Genomic DNA, 14,410 nt, shown 5'->3' with positions numbered 1-14,410 from the left:
TCAGATCCACCCGTCGTGGCGGAGAGGGCAGGAGGGGCCGAATTTATAGTCTGATTTTATTGTTTTATATTCAGAAAAATCAGCTGATTTTACTGAAATAATAGATGATGAACATGGTCTCATAAAATTCCAGGCCAAAGTGCCCGAGCACCTCAAAGAAAAAGCGGCGTAGTGAGAAGTGTCAGCATAGCATGCTTTATTTTTTAAATAAAAAGCGGTGCAGTGAGAAGTGTTGACATAGCATCCTTTATTTTTTAAATATATTTAAAGCCGCACTGAAGCCGAGGAAGGACTAAATTCTTCATGTGGTGGACGATCGTGAAGAACAAAGGACCTGTATTGTCCGCTTAGGCCCTGGGCAAGCGAATGCACAACAAAAGGAAAGCGGGCGAAAAACCAGAGGTATACAAGAGCTCATGCGATAAACACAGGGGAGTCCAAAGAGGCTTCCAAACCCTATTTCATGAACAAATGACCTGTGTTGTTCGCTTAGGCCCTGGGCAAGAGAATACACAAGAAAAGGAAAGTGAGCGAAAAACCAGAGGTATACACCATCTTAACGAAGAGGTCAGATCAAATCCACCCATTGTGGTGGAGAGGGCAGGAAGGGACGAATTTTCAGTCTGATTTTATTGTTTTATATTCGCACAAATCAACTGATTTTACTGAAATAAGTCGACCAAATATCCAGCCCAGATATTATTATTTTTCAAGCTGAAAATGGCTAGCCCAGCTATATTTTTTTGAGGAATACCTAGCCCAGGTCAACTTGTTATTCTCCGCCCTGCTGGGCTGCAGATCTTAGGAGGGATGCATTAGGCTTAACAAGAAAATGGGCTTTAAGAAATAATAAATGGGATGTAATTATAAAACTGGGTTGTAACTATAAAAAATGCACCAAACACGTAATTAGTTAAAAAATATTTTTTTGGATTTTGAAAATTTTAATTTCCTTACTTGTTGCAACCGCAATATTTCATTGGATTTTTATGTAATACATATTTATTTTGAAATTATATTTAATCTGACTAGAAATTCAGGGATAAACATATTTTGGATCCCATCAAAATGTGGAAAATTTTATTGGATTCTGTTTTGAACGGTTGGTTGAAATTAATAATCGTTGTCCTAGCTAGAAAATGGGTTGTAATTTTAATAAACTGTAAATGGGCTATAGTAACATCCATTAGAATTCAAAAATGGGTCGTTCATTCTTACAAATCACAAATGAGCAATATGTTTTCTGCCACACATTTGTGGACCTACTAAGTTGACGCGTACGTAAGGCTTTGTCAACTTATAGTCAACACACGGTTCTAGCAGCAGGGGCCGTTGGATGTCCATCCAACGGATGTCGTGCTTCTTTTTCAATCTCGGATATTCTTGCTTCAACTGCCCAAACCACTGTTGGCGGTACCGCCTGCAATCGCCTCCCAATGACTGAATGAAAATGACTCCTAGTAGGAACCTGGGCAATATCCTCGCAATGTGTGGGTGCCTGCTGAGAGAAAAATGCTCGATCCTGCATTACTCACGTGATATGGTTCTCCCATTCCTGAATACGCTTATGATGACTCTCTTGACAACTACAAGTTGTTCAAGAACCAGCATGGCGAGGCAGTTGCTCACTATGTTGGTCCGAATAGTAGGAATGGTCCCTGGAAGAAGGCGAGTACTAAGAAGCTATATAGATTAAATCTTCCATAGAGGAGCACATACGAGTTTCATTTGTCGGGGGATACTACTGAACATTTCAAATATGCTCAGTGTATCCTTTTTAAAAGACTTCACACAATGGGAACCAGATCACACAAATCGTTATGTTCTTCATTTGAGAGTCGAGTTGCTTGAATCTCTTCAAATCAGCATCATTCACGGATGGAGTGATGGAAGGAACGCCATTTTCCACAACATACCAAATATCATTGTCAATTGCCTCAAGATGCATGCACATCTTGTTCTTCCAGTAGGGGTAGTCCGCTCCATCAAAGGTAGGACACCCAGCTGAGACCTTGATCATGCATGCAGTCGAAACTCCAGGTGGTTAAATCAAAATCACACAAAACAAGGGAGTACCTTGCTCTGATGTCAATTGAAAGTGCGTTATACCGACTAGAGGGGGGTGAATAGGTGATTTTTATAAATTCGTCATTGAGGAAATACTACTTGAGGAATTTTCTTAGTGGCAAAATACAAGCATCGGATAAAGTACTCAGGTGCATGCATAACAAGACAATAGCATAGTCATCATGACGAAACGAAACATATACAGAGCACAGGTAGCATGTAAACAGGGTAAGCAGGCAGAAGACAAGATGACTGGAGAAATATGATTGAGAAAATTGAGAAAGTCTCCCGTCAAAGTCTTCAAACAATAACGATCAATTTCATCAACACATAAGCGAGGAAATGAAGGGGTTAAGGAAATAGAACCAGTAGCTCGGTGAAGACAGTGATTTGGTAGACCAGTTCCAACTGTTGTGACAGTTGTACGTCCGGTTGGAGCGGCTTGGTATTTAAACTAAAGGACACACACATTCCTTACCGTATTCTCCTTGAGCTAAGGTCACACAGACCTCGCCCAATCACTCGTGGTAAGTCTTTAAGGTGACTTCCAAACCTTCACAAACTTGGTCACTCGGCGATCCACAATTCCTCTTGGATGCTCTAGGATTAATCATGCTCTAGACCATGACGCCCAACTGTTTGGAAGATGCACAGTCTTGAAAGGTAACAATCGTCGGTTCCACAAAGGAAAAATCTCTTCGGTGATACTCAATCACTCTGGGTTTTGGGTGTTGGGGTTTTGGAATTTCCTCACTGATGATTTTCTCTCAAAGTCCTCGGAGGATGGGATGCTCTAAATGACAAGTGTCAATCTATCTCTGGGAGCAGCCAACTAGCTAGTGGTTGAGGGGGCAACAATTTATAGCCAGGGAGCAGCCCGACATGATAAGACATAAATGCCCCTGATGATATGACCGTTATGTGGATAAGATATTTGGGACAGCTGGCGAAGTACATCAACTGTTGGAATTGAGCTCTCAAATTCCTCAGGGCTACCATGATCCTCACTGTAGGCAATTCGCACTGGCAAATTCCTAACTCCTCAGTCAAAAAAAATTCCACACAGATCAGAAGATCTTCGTATCTGTCAGTGAGGAAATTGACTAAACTGTATGAAATTTGCAAAGGCTTCACTCGAAGGATTGGGTATGTGTAGGTTTTGAGATGAGCATCACTTGGAAATTTTTCCTTAGTATTACCTCGACCCCCTTTAACACTACGGTGTTTCCTATGACTCAAGAAAGGAAAATGAAACTACGAAAACAAAAGTCTTCACACTTAATAGTCCTCGCATCAATATTAATATCTTTAAGGTCACACCAATTTCCTCATTTTCAAAGTCTTCAAGAAAACCAAAGTCTTCAAATGAAGACATTCATTTTTAGGGGTCGACTTTCTTATGAAATATCAAACTCCTCATATACTTATAATACCTGTGTACACTCACAAAGACATTAGTCCATTAACCTATAAGTCTTCAAGTCAATTCTGATAGGGAAGTAAATGTTTACAACAATTTTATATTGTTTTGGTGCACTTTTATATGATTTTTATGGACTAACCTATTAACTTAGTGCCCAGTTTCAGTTTCTGTTTTATTTTAGAATTTCTCGTGATGCGCTTTCAGTGAAAATGAAACTACGAAAACAAAAGTCTTCACACTTAATAGTCCTCGCATCAATATCAATATCTTTAAGGTCACACCAATTTCCTCATTTTCAAAGTCTTCAAATGAAGACATTCATTTTAGGGGTCGACCTTCTTATGAAATATCAAACTCCTCATATACTTATAATACGTGTGTACACTCACAAACACATTAGTCCCTTAATCTGTAAGTCTTCAAGTCTATTCTGATAGGGAAGTAAATGTTTACAACAATTTTATATTGTTTTGGTGCATTTTTATATGATTTTCATGGACTAACCTATGCCCAGTTCCAGTTCCTGTTTTATTTTAGAATTTTCGGTGATGCGCTTTCAGTGGGAGGAAACGTTCTTGTCAACGACGAGGCACCTACGATGACTTCGTAAATCTCAAGATGATATGCTGGCTCAGTCTCTCAAAGATGCTCATAGGGGTAGAGTGTGCGTATGTGCCTTCATAGGGATGAGTGTATGCGCATATTTATGAGCGCTCACGTCTATACTTGTATGTTAGAAATACAATTGTTTAGGTTAGTAGACGTAGACGGAGAGCGTACCGAGCACGATCACATCGAACTTGGAGTACTAGTAGGACTACCACGTAGTACTGTATGTCAAACACTGTTTTACTAGTAACAAATGTTACACCACCACCTGCTTCCTTCCATTGGAAGGATCCCCCTGTCCTCGCCTCCCCGTTTGACGGCGAGCAAAACGCTGGACGTTTTGTATTTCCTCCTCTCTGCTCTTTTTGTTTCTTCTTCTTTTCCTTTTTTTGGCGAGTCTCCTTTTTCGGAAAGGGATGCTTTATTACTTAAGACTAGCCATAATGGGTAGTAACATAGACTAGCAACGTGCCCATGGGAAAATACAAAGAAGAACATGGGTAGCAGCGCATCCTATATGAAAAAAAATAGTAATTCAAAAAAAAGTTCAAAAAATCCCAAAACTTCTTTGGTATCAAACATGATCAAATATTGTAGTTGTATAAAAAGATTCATCAGCGAAAGACTTTTGTTGTATCCTGGGTCGAAGATTCGGCAAAAAAAAAACGCTATATACAAGTACTATACATGCTATACTGTCATCATAAACTTCTCTTTTTTGCCCTGAAATCAAAATGAATTATTTTTGTCCAAACTTTTTGTACGAGTAGAATACCTAATCATGTTTGATTCCAAAAAAGATTTATAATTTTTTGAACTTTTTAAAATTACTAAATTTTTTGGCGCTATAGGGTGCGCCAGAACCCGAGAGCACCAAGTTCTCGTCCCATGCACATGTTACTAGTCTATGTTATTACCTCTATAGTAGGGAGTAAGACTACCCACAATGGGAGTAACATAGGTAGTAACATCACACATATCTAGATAAAATAGGTGATGTGGCAAGCAATAAATGAAGAAAGAGAGTAAAGTAGTAACATAGCTAGTTACTAGTAGTATGAGTAACATCACACATATCAAGGCAAGATGTGTCTATAGCTTAATAAACGAAGTGTTGTAACATGCAACACTTTGTTTATTAGGCTATAGACTCATTTTATCTAGATATGTGTGATGTTACTCATACTACTACTCCTACTATGTTACCACTTTCCTACATTTCTTCATTTATTGCTTGCCACGTCATCTATTTATCTAGATATGTGTGATGTTACTACCTATGTTACTCCCACTATGGGTAGTCTAAAAGGTTTAAGTATTACACCTAGCCTCTGCATAACTAAGATGCACACAACCAACAAAGTCCTCACCACAAGTGAAAAATAAAATAGGAAGGCGCACGGCCGGGAACCACGATTAGAAATTAGAAATACGGTGCCAACATGTTCGCAATGACAATTGGAAATTATAGTTCTCATGCCATGCTTAAGTAGCTAGGAGGGGATAATGATTTATCTTGGGTGTCAACATGCATTAAAATGATTGTGATGTAGTACGATGATATGGTATCCTCCTCTGAATGCTTCAAGTGGCTTGACTTGGCAAATGTCACACATGTAGTTGAATCGAAACCAACATAGCCTCCACGATATTTACGTTCATGGTGTTTATATCCTACTCATGCTAGTATTCAATGTTGATTGTTCATAACGCATGTTCATGAACGTTTACGCTATCTAGTTGGTCGCTTCTCAACCTATTTGCTAGCCTTCGCCTGTACTCAGCGGGAATACTGCTTCTGCATGAAAATCCTTAAACCAAAGTTATTCCAGATGAGTCCACTATATCTACCTATATGCGGTATTACCCTCCCGTTCCAAGTAAATTTGCATGTGCCACCTCTAAAATTTCAAATGAACATATGTTTTGTGTGCCTGGACTGCTTATGGAGTGACATGGGGTGGTCAGTATCTCCCATGCTAGGCGGGTTATTGTCATGATGAGTGTTTATTCACCCGTCCTTGCACGACAGGGGCTGGTAACAGGGATGCCCAGTCCCGATATCAAAAATTGCAAATAATTAAACAAAGCTTGCCCAGGATTGTTGCTGGTATGGAAGACACCTGTGGATTCGGTTAGCCATGGCATGTTCTTGTCGGTGGTGGAGGAGTAAACTTTACTTTTATCACTTGGGAACCGCCGCTAATTTGTTTAGCATGGAAGCTATTGAAAACTCTTGGTCGCAACGTTGACAGGAAGGGTGTACCTCCCAAAATTATATTTATCTCTGATTTAAGCTTTGACCTCTGGCACCTTTGCAAATCCCAGTTTCTCTCTACAAAGTTCCTATCTATTTACTTTCATGTTATTTCAATTTTCTGTTGAGTCATCACCTTCTCAAACAAGCACCAGACCTGAGAGCACTATTGTCATCCTCATGTATTGTGTATAGTTAATATTGAATGCATCATGACTGGATGTCTTCTACCATGAATTACAATCTTTAGTCGCTGTTTGAACTTTGGGGGTGCTCTGTATTTATGTTTTGCAGTCTCAGAACGGGCTAGGGAGATACCACTGTTGTCATATTATATCATGATTGTTTTGACAAAGTGTTGGCATTTGAGATATCATATTATTGCTCTCTAGTTGATTATGCCATTGATATGACTTAACATAATTAAGAGTTATTGTTGGCATGGTTAGTCATGAGCTTTGCTGAAAACCTGGGTGCTATTTAAGCATGTATATGGAAACAAGAACAAAAGAGTTCGTAAAAGTTTTTCTTTATCACTTTCAGTTTTCCAATTGAATTGCTTGAGGACAAGTAATGTGTTAAGCTTGGGGGAGTTGATAAGTATCCATCTATTCTACTTGTCCTAGCGCTTTTGCTCTTGTTTTGGACACCAATTTGCATGATTTGAATGAAACTAACCTCGACTGACGTTGTATTTAGCAGAACTACCATAGTGTTGTTTTTGTGCAGAAACAAAAGTTCTCAGATTTTGACGAAACTTTTTGGAGAATTATTTAGGAAAAGTAAAAAATAATGGAACCAAGACCCATTGGAGGGGGGCAGCTGCCCACAAGGCACCAGGGCACGCCACCCCCCTCTGGTGCGCCCTGGTGGGTAGTGGGGCCGACGAGGCTCTGCTGACCCTAGTTCCAACGCAAAAGGGTATCACGCTCAAGGTACACGCCCTTCACCTTCAGGGTGTCCTCCACCTCGACAATCCGGCCTGGTCATCGCCCAAAGCTACCTTCTCTTCAGCCAGCTCCTTCTCGGCCCTTGTCGCCAAAGCCTTTTGTTGCTTCGCCTTCTACTGAGTCTTAGCTCATCCTTGAGAGTCTCAAGCTCCGTCGTTGTATATGTCGCATAAAACAACTCGACATTAGCATTTGTGGTAGATGTATTTCACATGCATAGTGAAATTCTCCTCCCAGAGCAAGACGGAGTCTCGGACCATGGAACATTGGACCCGCGCAGAACTAGTCCCCATGGAGGAGAACCACAGCCTCAACATTGGCTTCGTCTTCCCCAAGATCTTGTTTACGCGAAGGGGAGTGGTCATCGCGCCAACCCTCTTGGGTGACTTGCCCGCTGCCCTGACTCCCAGACCCTTCTTGGGCATTGGCACCGGCCGTCGGGGCTACCTCGGTGGCTGGATAGCATGGAGGGGGGAGGCCGCGACGGGCTCTGCTGGGGCGGGAGTCAAAACTCCGGCAGGTCGCGCGGTCCCGTCACTCCTGACCCCGGATGTGGGAGCCCTCACCGGGGTGCAGCAGAGAGCACCGCTGAGCTCCCTCGCTATCATGTGCGTAGCATGAAAAATCATCAAAACTCAAACCAAAGAGCAAATGGAAGGCAATAAGGCAATTGATTGAGCGGTTGGTTTGTCACTGGGGAGCTTGAGCGAGCGAATTCTCTACATCCGTGCTACGAAAACGGCGATGGGCGGAGGACGTTATGGTTTTCCCTGGAAATCGACATGTTCACCCAATGTTGCGCCATCAGTTAATCAAGTCATTTGGGGCTTGGGGAGGCCACCATTCTTCTGGGTGAAGCAATGGCAAGCCAAACCAGGATCTCAGTCCCCACCTAATGCTGCAACCCTTGGTTTTCTTGTGTCAATCAGAGATGTGCCCATGTGGGGCTTGAGCAGATCATGAGTTACCATTGTCTGATTGTCACTACAATTATTGATCAGTTGATTATTTTGTTAAAATTACCTGTTTATTTGGATACACCCAGTCTTCGAAAACAAGTATGAATATAATAAACATTCCTTCTATTTGTTTCAGCTACAAATATCCCCTCACTGAACTGCTCCTCATTGATTTTTATCATTCAAGGAAATGCAGCAGATGGTTTTTTGCACGTACTATTTGAAGTGCTGCTCATTGATATAATACAAGCTTCCTTCTATTTGTTTCACCTACAAATTTGTGATTGGTTTTGTTCCAAATTTCTGTCTCGGACTAATTCATTGAAAGTGAATGGCACTCCTATAATACTTCATAAATTATAGATACATTGGAGTATTAGTTGCCTAAATGGATTTATGTCGTGTGGGTGGTACCAATGCTCTACAATTTCCCCTATGGCTGAGTACCTCGCAGAAGAAGCAGTACATGTCTCCTTCTTCTAAGCAGGCGGGGTCGATAATGTAAAGTAGTCTGGTTCGATTCACTGTACCAAATCCCGTACAAATTCGGTCACAAATTTGTAGCTGAACATCATTAGGAGAGATTTGTAGCTGAAACAAATAGAAGGAATGTTTACTCTACCAAGTGGGTCGTTCATTACTGATACTGTGATGGGGTTTTAGAATGTTGATGCACCCAGTTACGTTGTGATGTTTGATAGCACACAAGGTGTTCCTTCGGTATTCGGGAGTTGCATAATCTCATAGTCAAAGGAATATGTATAAGTCATGAAGAGGTGCTCCCTTTACCTCCTAGCCAAACAATCAGGAACGTAGGTGTAATCACAGGAGCCAGGCAATCCAGCTTAGACAAAATCTTAAGTAAAATTGCCTGGCTCCTGTGATTACACCTATGTTCCCGATTGTTTGTCTAGGAGGTAAAGGGAGCACCTGGAAGAAGAGGAGAATGGTGATAAGGTGTAGCCATGCACAAACAGTCAACCATAATTTCAATTGGATCCCACCCACCAAGTTGTAGCTTGACAATCGATCAGCCGTGACCTGTTTTATCAAGAGAAAGCAAATAGACTGTGAACATGCATGAAAGCAAGAAAGCTCCAGCCTGCTTTAGTTTCACTATAGGAAGTTCATAAATCACATGCATCTAAGTAATTATTTATTATATGTAAAAAATTGTTAAGAATAAATGTGCGGCATGTTGTCTATTCAGTACATAGAAAAAGGATAAGTTACTAACGGGAAGTTGTAGAGCATTGGTACCACCCACACGACATAAATCCATTTAGGCAACTGATACTCCAATGTATCTATAATTTATGAAGTATTCATGCCATATATGCATCAATTTGACTTAAGATTTTGGTCAAGCTGGATTGCCTGGCTCCTGTGATTACACCTACGTTCTGGATTATTCATCAACTAATTAATCATTTTAATGTGTCATCATTATTGGGAACGTAGACTCATGTGACGCAGGGTTGTCGTCAGCTCGTGTCGTAAGGTGTTCGTTTGTTTCAGCTACAAATCTGTGACCGAATTTGCTACAGACTCTTGAATAGATCGATCAGAAAGGATAACTTTAATGTGGTTTCGTACCCTACAATAATCTCTTCGTTTGTTCTCCACCATTAGTGATTTTGGAGTGACTCTTTGTTGCATGTCAAGGGATAGTTATATGATCTAATTATGTTATTATTGTTGAGAGAACTTGCACTAGTGAAAGTAAGAACACTAGGCCTTGTTTCGACCCATTGCAATACCGTTTGTGCTCACTTTTATCGTTAGTTACCTTGCTGTTTTTATATTTTCAGATTACAAAAACCTATATCTACCATCCATATTGCACTTGTATCACCATCTCTTCGCCGAACTAGTGCACCTATACAATTTACCATTGTATTGGGTGTGTTGGGGACACAAGAGACTCTTTTCTATTTGGTTGCAGGGTTGTTAAGAGAGACCATCTTCATCCTACGCCTCCCACAGATGGATAAATCTTAGGTCATCCACTTGAGGGAAATTTGCTACTGTCCTACAAACTTCTGCACTTGGAGGCCCAACAATGTCTACAACAAGAAGGTTGTGTAGTAGACATCAATCCATTCCTGGATCACTATTGCACCCTCTTTCCAAACTCATGGTGAGGTACACAATTGGCCTGGTACACAACATAGCATATTTTATAGAACCAATGACTGAGGCATAGGGAATGACTTTTCAGTCTCTTTCTATTTTCTGCCGTGGTCGGGTTTTGAGTCTTTACTCAACTTCACACCTTGCAACACAAGCAAGAACTCCTTCTTTGACTGTTCCATTTTGAACTACTAAAAAATCTTGTCAAGGTATATACTCATTGAAAAAAAACTTATCAAGCATCTTGATCTATCTCTATAGATCTTGATGCTCAATATGTAAGCATCTTCACCGAGGTCTTTCTTTGAAAAACTTCTTCCAAATACTCATTTATGTTTTCCTGAAAATTCTACATTATTTTCGATCAACAATATGTCATTCACATATATTTATCAGAAAGGTTGTAGTGCTCCCACTCACTTTTTGTAAATACGGGCTTCACTTCAAGTCTGTATAAAACTTATATGCTTTGATCAACTTATCAAAGTGTATATTCCAACTTCGAGATGCTTGCACCAGTCCATAGATGGATCATTGGAGCTTGCACATTTTGTTAGCACCTTTAGGATTGAAAAAACCTTCTAGTTGTAGCATATACAACTCTTCTTTAATAAATCCATTAAGGAATGCAATTTAATATCCATTTGTTAGATTTCATAAAATGCGGCAATTGCTAACATGATTCGGACAGACTTTAAGCATCGATACGAGTGAGAAAATCTCATCGTAGTCAACATCTTGAACTTGTCAAAAACCCTGTTCGACAAGTCGAGCTTTGTAGATAGTAACACTACTGTCAATGTCCGTCTTCCTCTTGAAGATCCATTTATTATCAATAGCTTGTCGATCATCGGGCAAGTTCACCAAAGTCCACACTTTGTTCTCATACATGGATTCTATCTCAGATTTCATGGCCTCAAGCCATCTGTTGGAATCTGGGCTCATCATCGCTTCCTTATAGTTAGTAGATTCATCATGGTCTAGTAACATGACTTCCAGAACAGGATTACCATACCACTCTGGTGCGAATCGTACTCTGGTTGACCTACGAGGTTCGGTAGTAACTTGATATGAAGTTTCATGATCATCATCATTAACTTCCTCACTAATTGGTGTAGCTATCACTAGAACTGATTTCAGCGATGAGCTACTTTCCAATTCGAGAGAAGGTATAATTACCTCATTAAGTTCTACTTTCCTCCCACTCACTTCTTTCGAGAGCAACTCCTTCTCTAGAAAGGATCCATTCTTAGCAACGAATATCTTGCCTTCAGATCTGTGATAGAAGGTGTACCCAACAGTTTCCTTTGGGTATCCTATGAAGACACATTTCTCCGATTTGGATTCAAGCTTATCAGGTTGAAGCTTTTTCACATAAGCATCGCATCCCAAACTTTAAGAAATGACAACTTGGGTGTCTTGCCAAACCACAGTTCATATGGTGTCGTCTCAATGGATTTAGATGGTGCCCTATTTAACATGAATGCAGTTGTCTCTAATGCATAACACCAAAACGATAGTGATAAATCGGTAAGAGACATCATAGATCGCGCCACTCTAATAAAGTATGGTTATGACGTTCGGACACACCATTACGCTGTGGTGTTCCAGGTGGCGTGAGTTGCGAAACTATTCCACATCATTTCAAATGAAGACCAAACTCGTAACTCAAATATTCGTCTCCACGATCAGATTGTAGAAACTTTATTTTTTTGTTATGATGATTTTCCACTTCACTATGAAATTCTTTGAACTTTTCAAATGTTTTAGACTTATGTTTCATCAAGTAGATATATCCATATCTGCTCAAATCATCTGTGCATGTAAGAAAATAACGATACCCGTTGCGAGCCTCAACACTCATCGGATCGCATACGTCAGTATGTATTATTTCCAATAAGTCAGTTGCTCTCTCCATTGTTCCGGAGAATGGAGTCTTAGTCATCTTGCCCATGAGTCATGGTTTGCAAGCATCAAGTGATTCCAAAAGCCCATCAGCATGGAGTTTCTTCATGCGCTTTACACCAATATGACCTAAACGACAGTACCACAAATATGTAGCACTATCATTATCAACTTTTCATCTTTTGGCAACAATATTATGAATATGTGTATCAGTACGATCAAGATTCAATAAACCATTCACCTTGGGTGTATGACCACAGAAGGTTTTATTCATGTAAACAGAATAACAATTATTCTTTGACTTAAATGAATAACCGTATTGCAATAAACATGATCCAATCATATTATGCTCAATGCAAACACCAAATAACATTTATTTTAGGTTCAACACTAATCCCGAAGGTAAAGGGAATGTGCGATGGTGATCTTATCAACCTTGGAATCACTTCCAACACACATCGTCACCTTGCTCTCAACTAGTCTTTGTTCATTTTGTAACTCCTGTTTCGAGTTACTAATCATAGCAACTGAACCAGTATCAAATACCCAGGGGCTACTATTGCAAATATACAAAGAAAAACTATCCGTTGTATATCCTACGATGATAAAAATCAATGAGGAGCACTTCCAACTGTACATGCAAAGAAAATCATCCGTTGGATTTCCTAAAATGATAAAAATTAATGAGGAGCACTTAAGATCGTACATGGGCTGTGGAAGTATTGGCGGGGAACGGTTAATGGGCGCTGTATTTGAAATTTCAAAATTTGACTCCTTACTCTCTGTCATCTCCATTTCTTCTCAAAATATTAATTTAACTGAAATATGAGCCCAATTAAGGCTGCCTCTCCTCCCCTCCAACCTATATATATGAGGGGGCAACGCTAGAACACAGAACAATAATTGTTAGCCGTGTGCGGTGCCCCCCTCCACAATTTATGCCTCCGGTCATATTCACGTCGTGCTTAGGCGAAGCCCTGCGCGGATTACTTTACCATCACTATCACCACGCTGTCGTGCTAACGGAACTCTCCCTCGATATTTTGCTGGACCAAGAGTTCGAGGAATGTCATCGAGCTGAACATGTGAAGAACTCAGAGGTGCCATACTTTCGGTGCTTGATCGGCCGGGACGAGAAGAAGTTCGACTACATCAACCGCGTTGTCAAACGCTTCCTCTTTCGGTGTACAAGGGTATGTGGACACACTCTCCCCCTCTCGTTGCTATGCATCTCCTATATAGATCTTGCGTGAGTGTTGGATTTTTTTTGAAATTACATGCTACGTTTTCCAACAGCAAAGACCTTTGTCGCCAATCTAGCGGATGATTTTCTTTGCATATTTGCACGTATGGTTTGAACTGCTACTCATTGATTTTTATCATTCTACAAAATCCAGCGGATGGTTTCCTCATTGATTTTTATCATATATCACAACAAACAGGTAATTTTAACAAACTAATCAACTGATTTATAATGCAACGCACAGACAATTGGAACTGATCCACTAAAATTATTAATATTAATATTTATCGTAAGTCATGTAGATATCAGCAAGATCATGAAAAATTCTCACCTTGCTTACATTAACTGGAGTTGGTTGTTTTTTGATTGCCTTCACTTTAAAGTAATCCATTTCAATTTCCTAAGTTTATCTAGACAATTCTAAAAATTAAAACCAACTTGTTTCCTAATACATATTTGAGTGTGTCTTCCCTCCTTTAGAAGACAAAGTACCGAGTGATATGGTCATGCTTTCCGAGTGAGTCGCAATGTTAGCCGTCTGTGTTGACAAGGAGTGTTGGCCGGCAAAGCACTTCCATCTAATGGGAGCGATACATGATTGCTTTACTAGATTTTTACATTGGAGCAGTGTTTTTCATTTTCTCAAACTTCATGTATTTTGCGCACTCATTAAATTTCTGTCACACAATTGAAATTTGTTTTGTTATTTATTTTCAAACATAGCAGATTCTCGATGGTGTTTTTTAGTCATTGTTAGTTCTATTTTTACAAGAATTATGACAATGAGGTGGTTTGGATAAGTGTAAAACATCTGTTGTAGCCTCATGCAACGCGGAGACAGTTGGAACTGATCCGCTGAAATTG

This window comes from Triticum urartu, chromosome 4A, assembly GCF_056163025.1.
Source record: "Triticum urartu cultivar PI428250 chromosome 4A, HENAU_Tu73, whole genome shotgun sequence".
NCBI classification, from domain to species: domain Eukaryota; kingdom Viridiplantae; phylum Streptophyta; class Magnoliopsida; order Poales; family Poaceae; genus Triticum; species Triticum urartu.
This window is presented reverse-complemented; position numbering follows the sequence as displayed.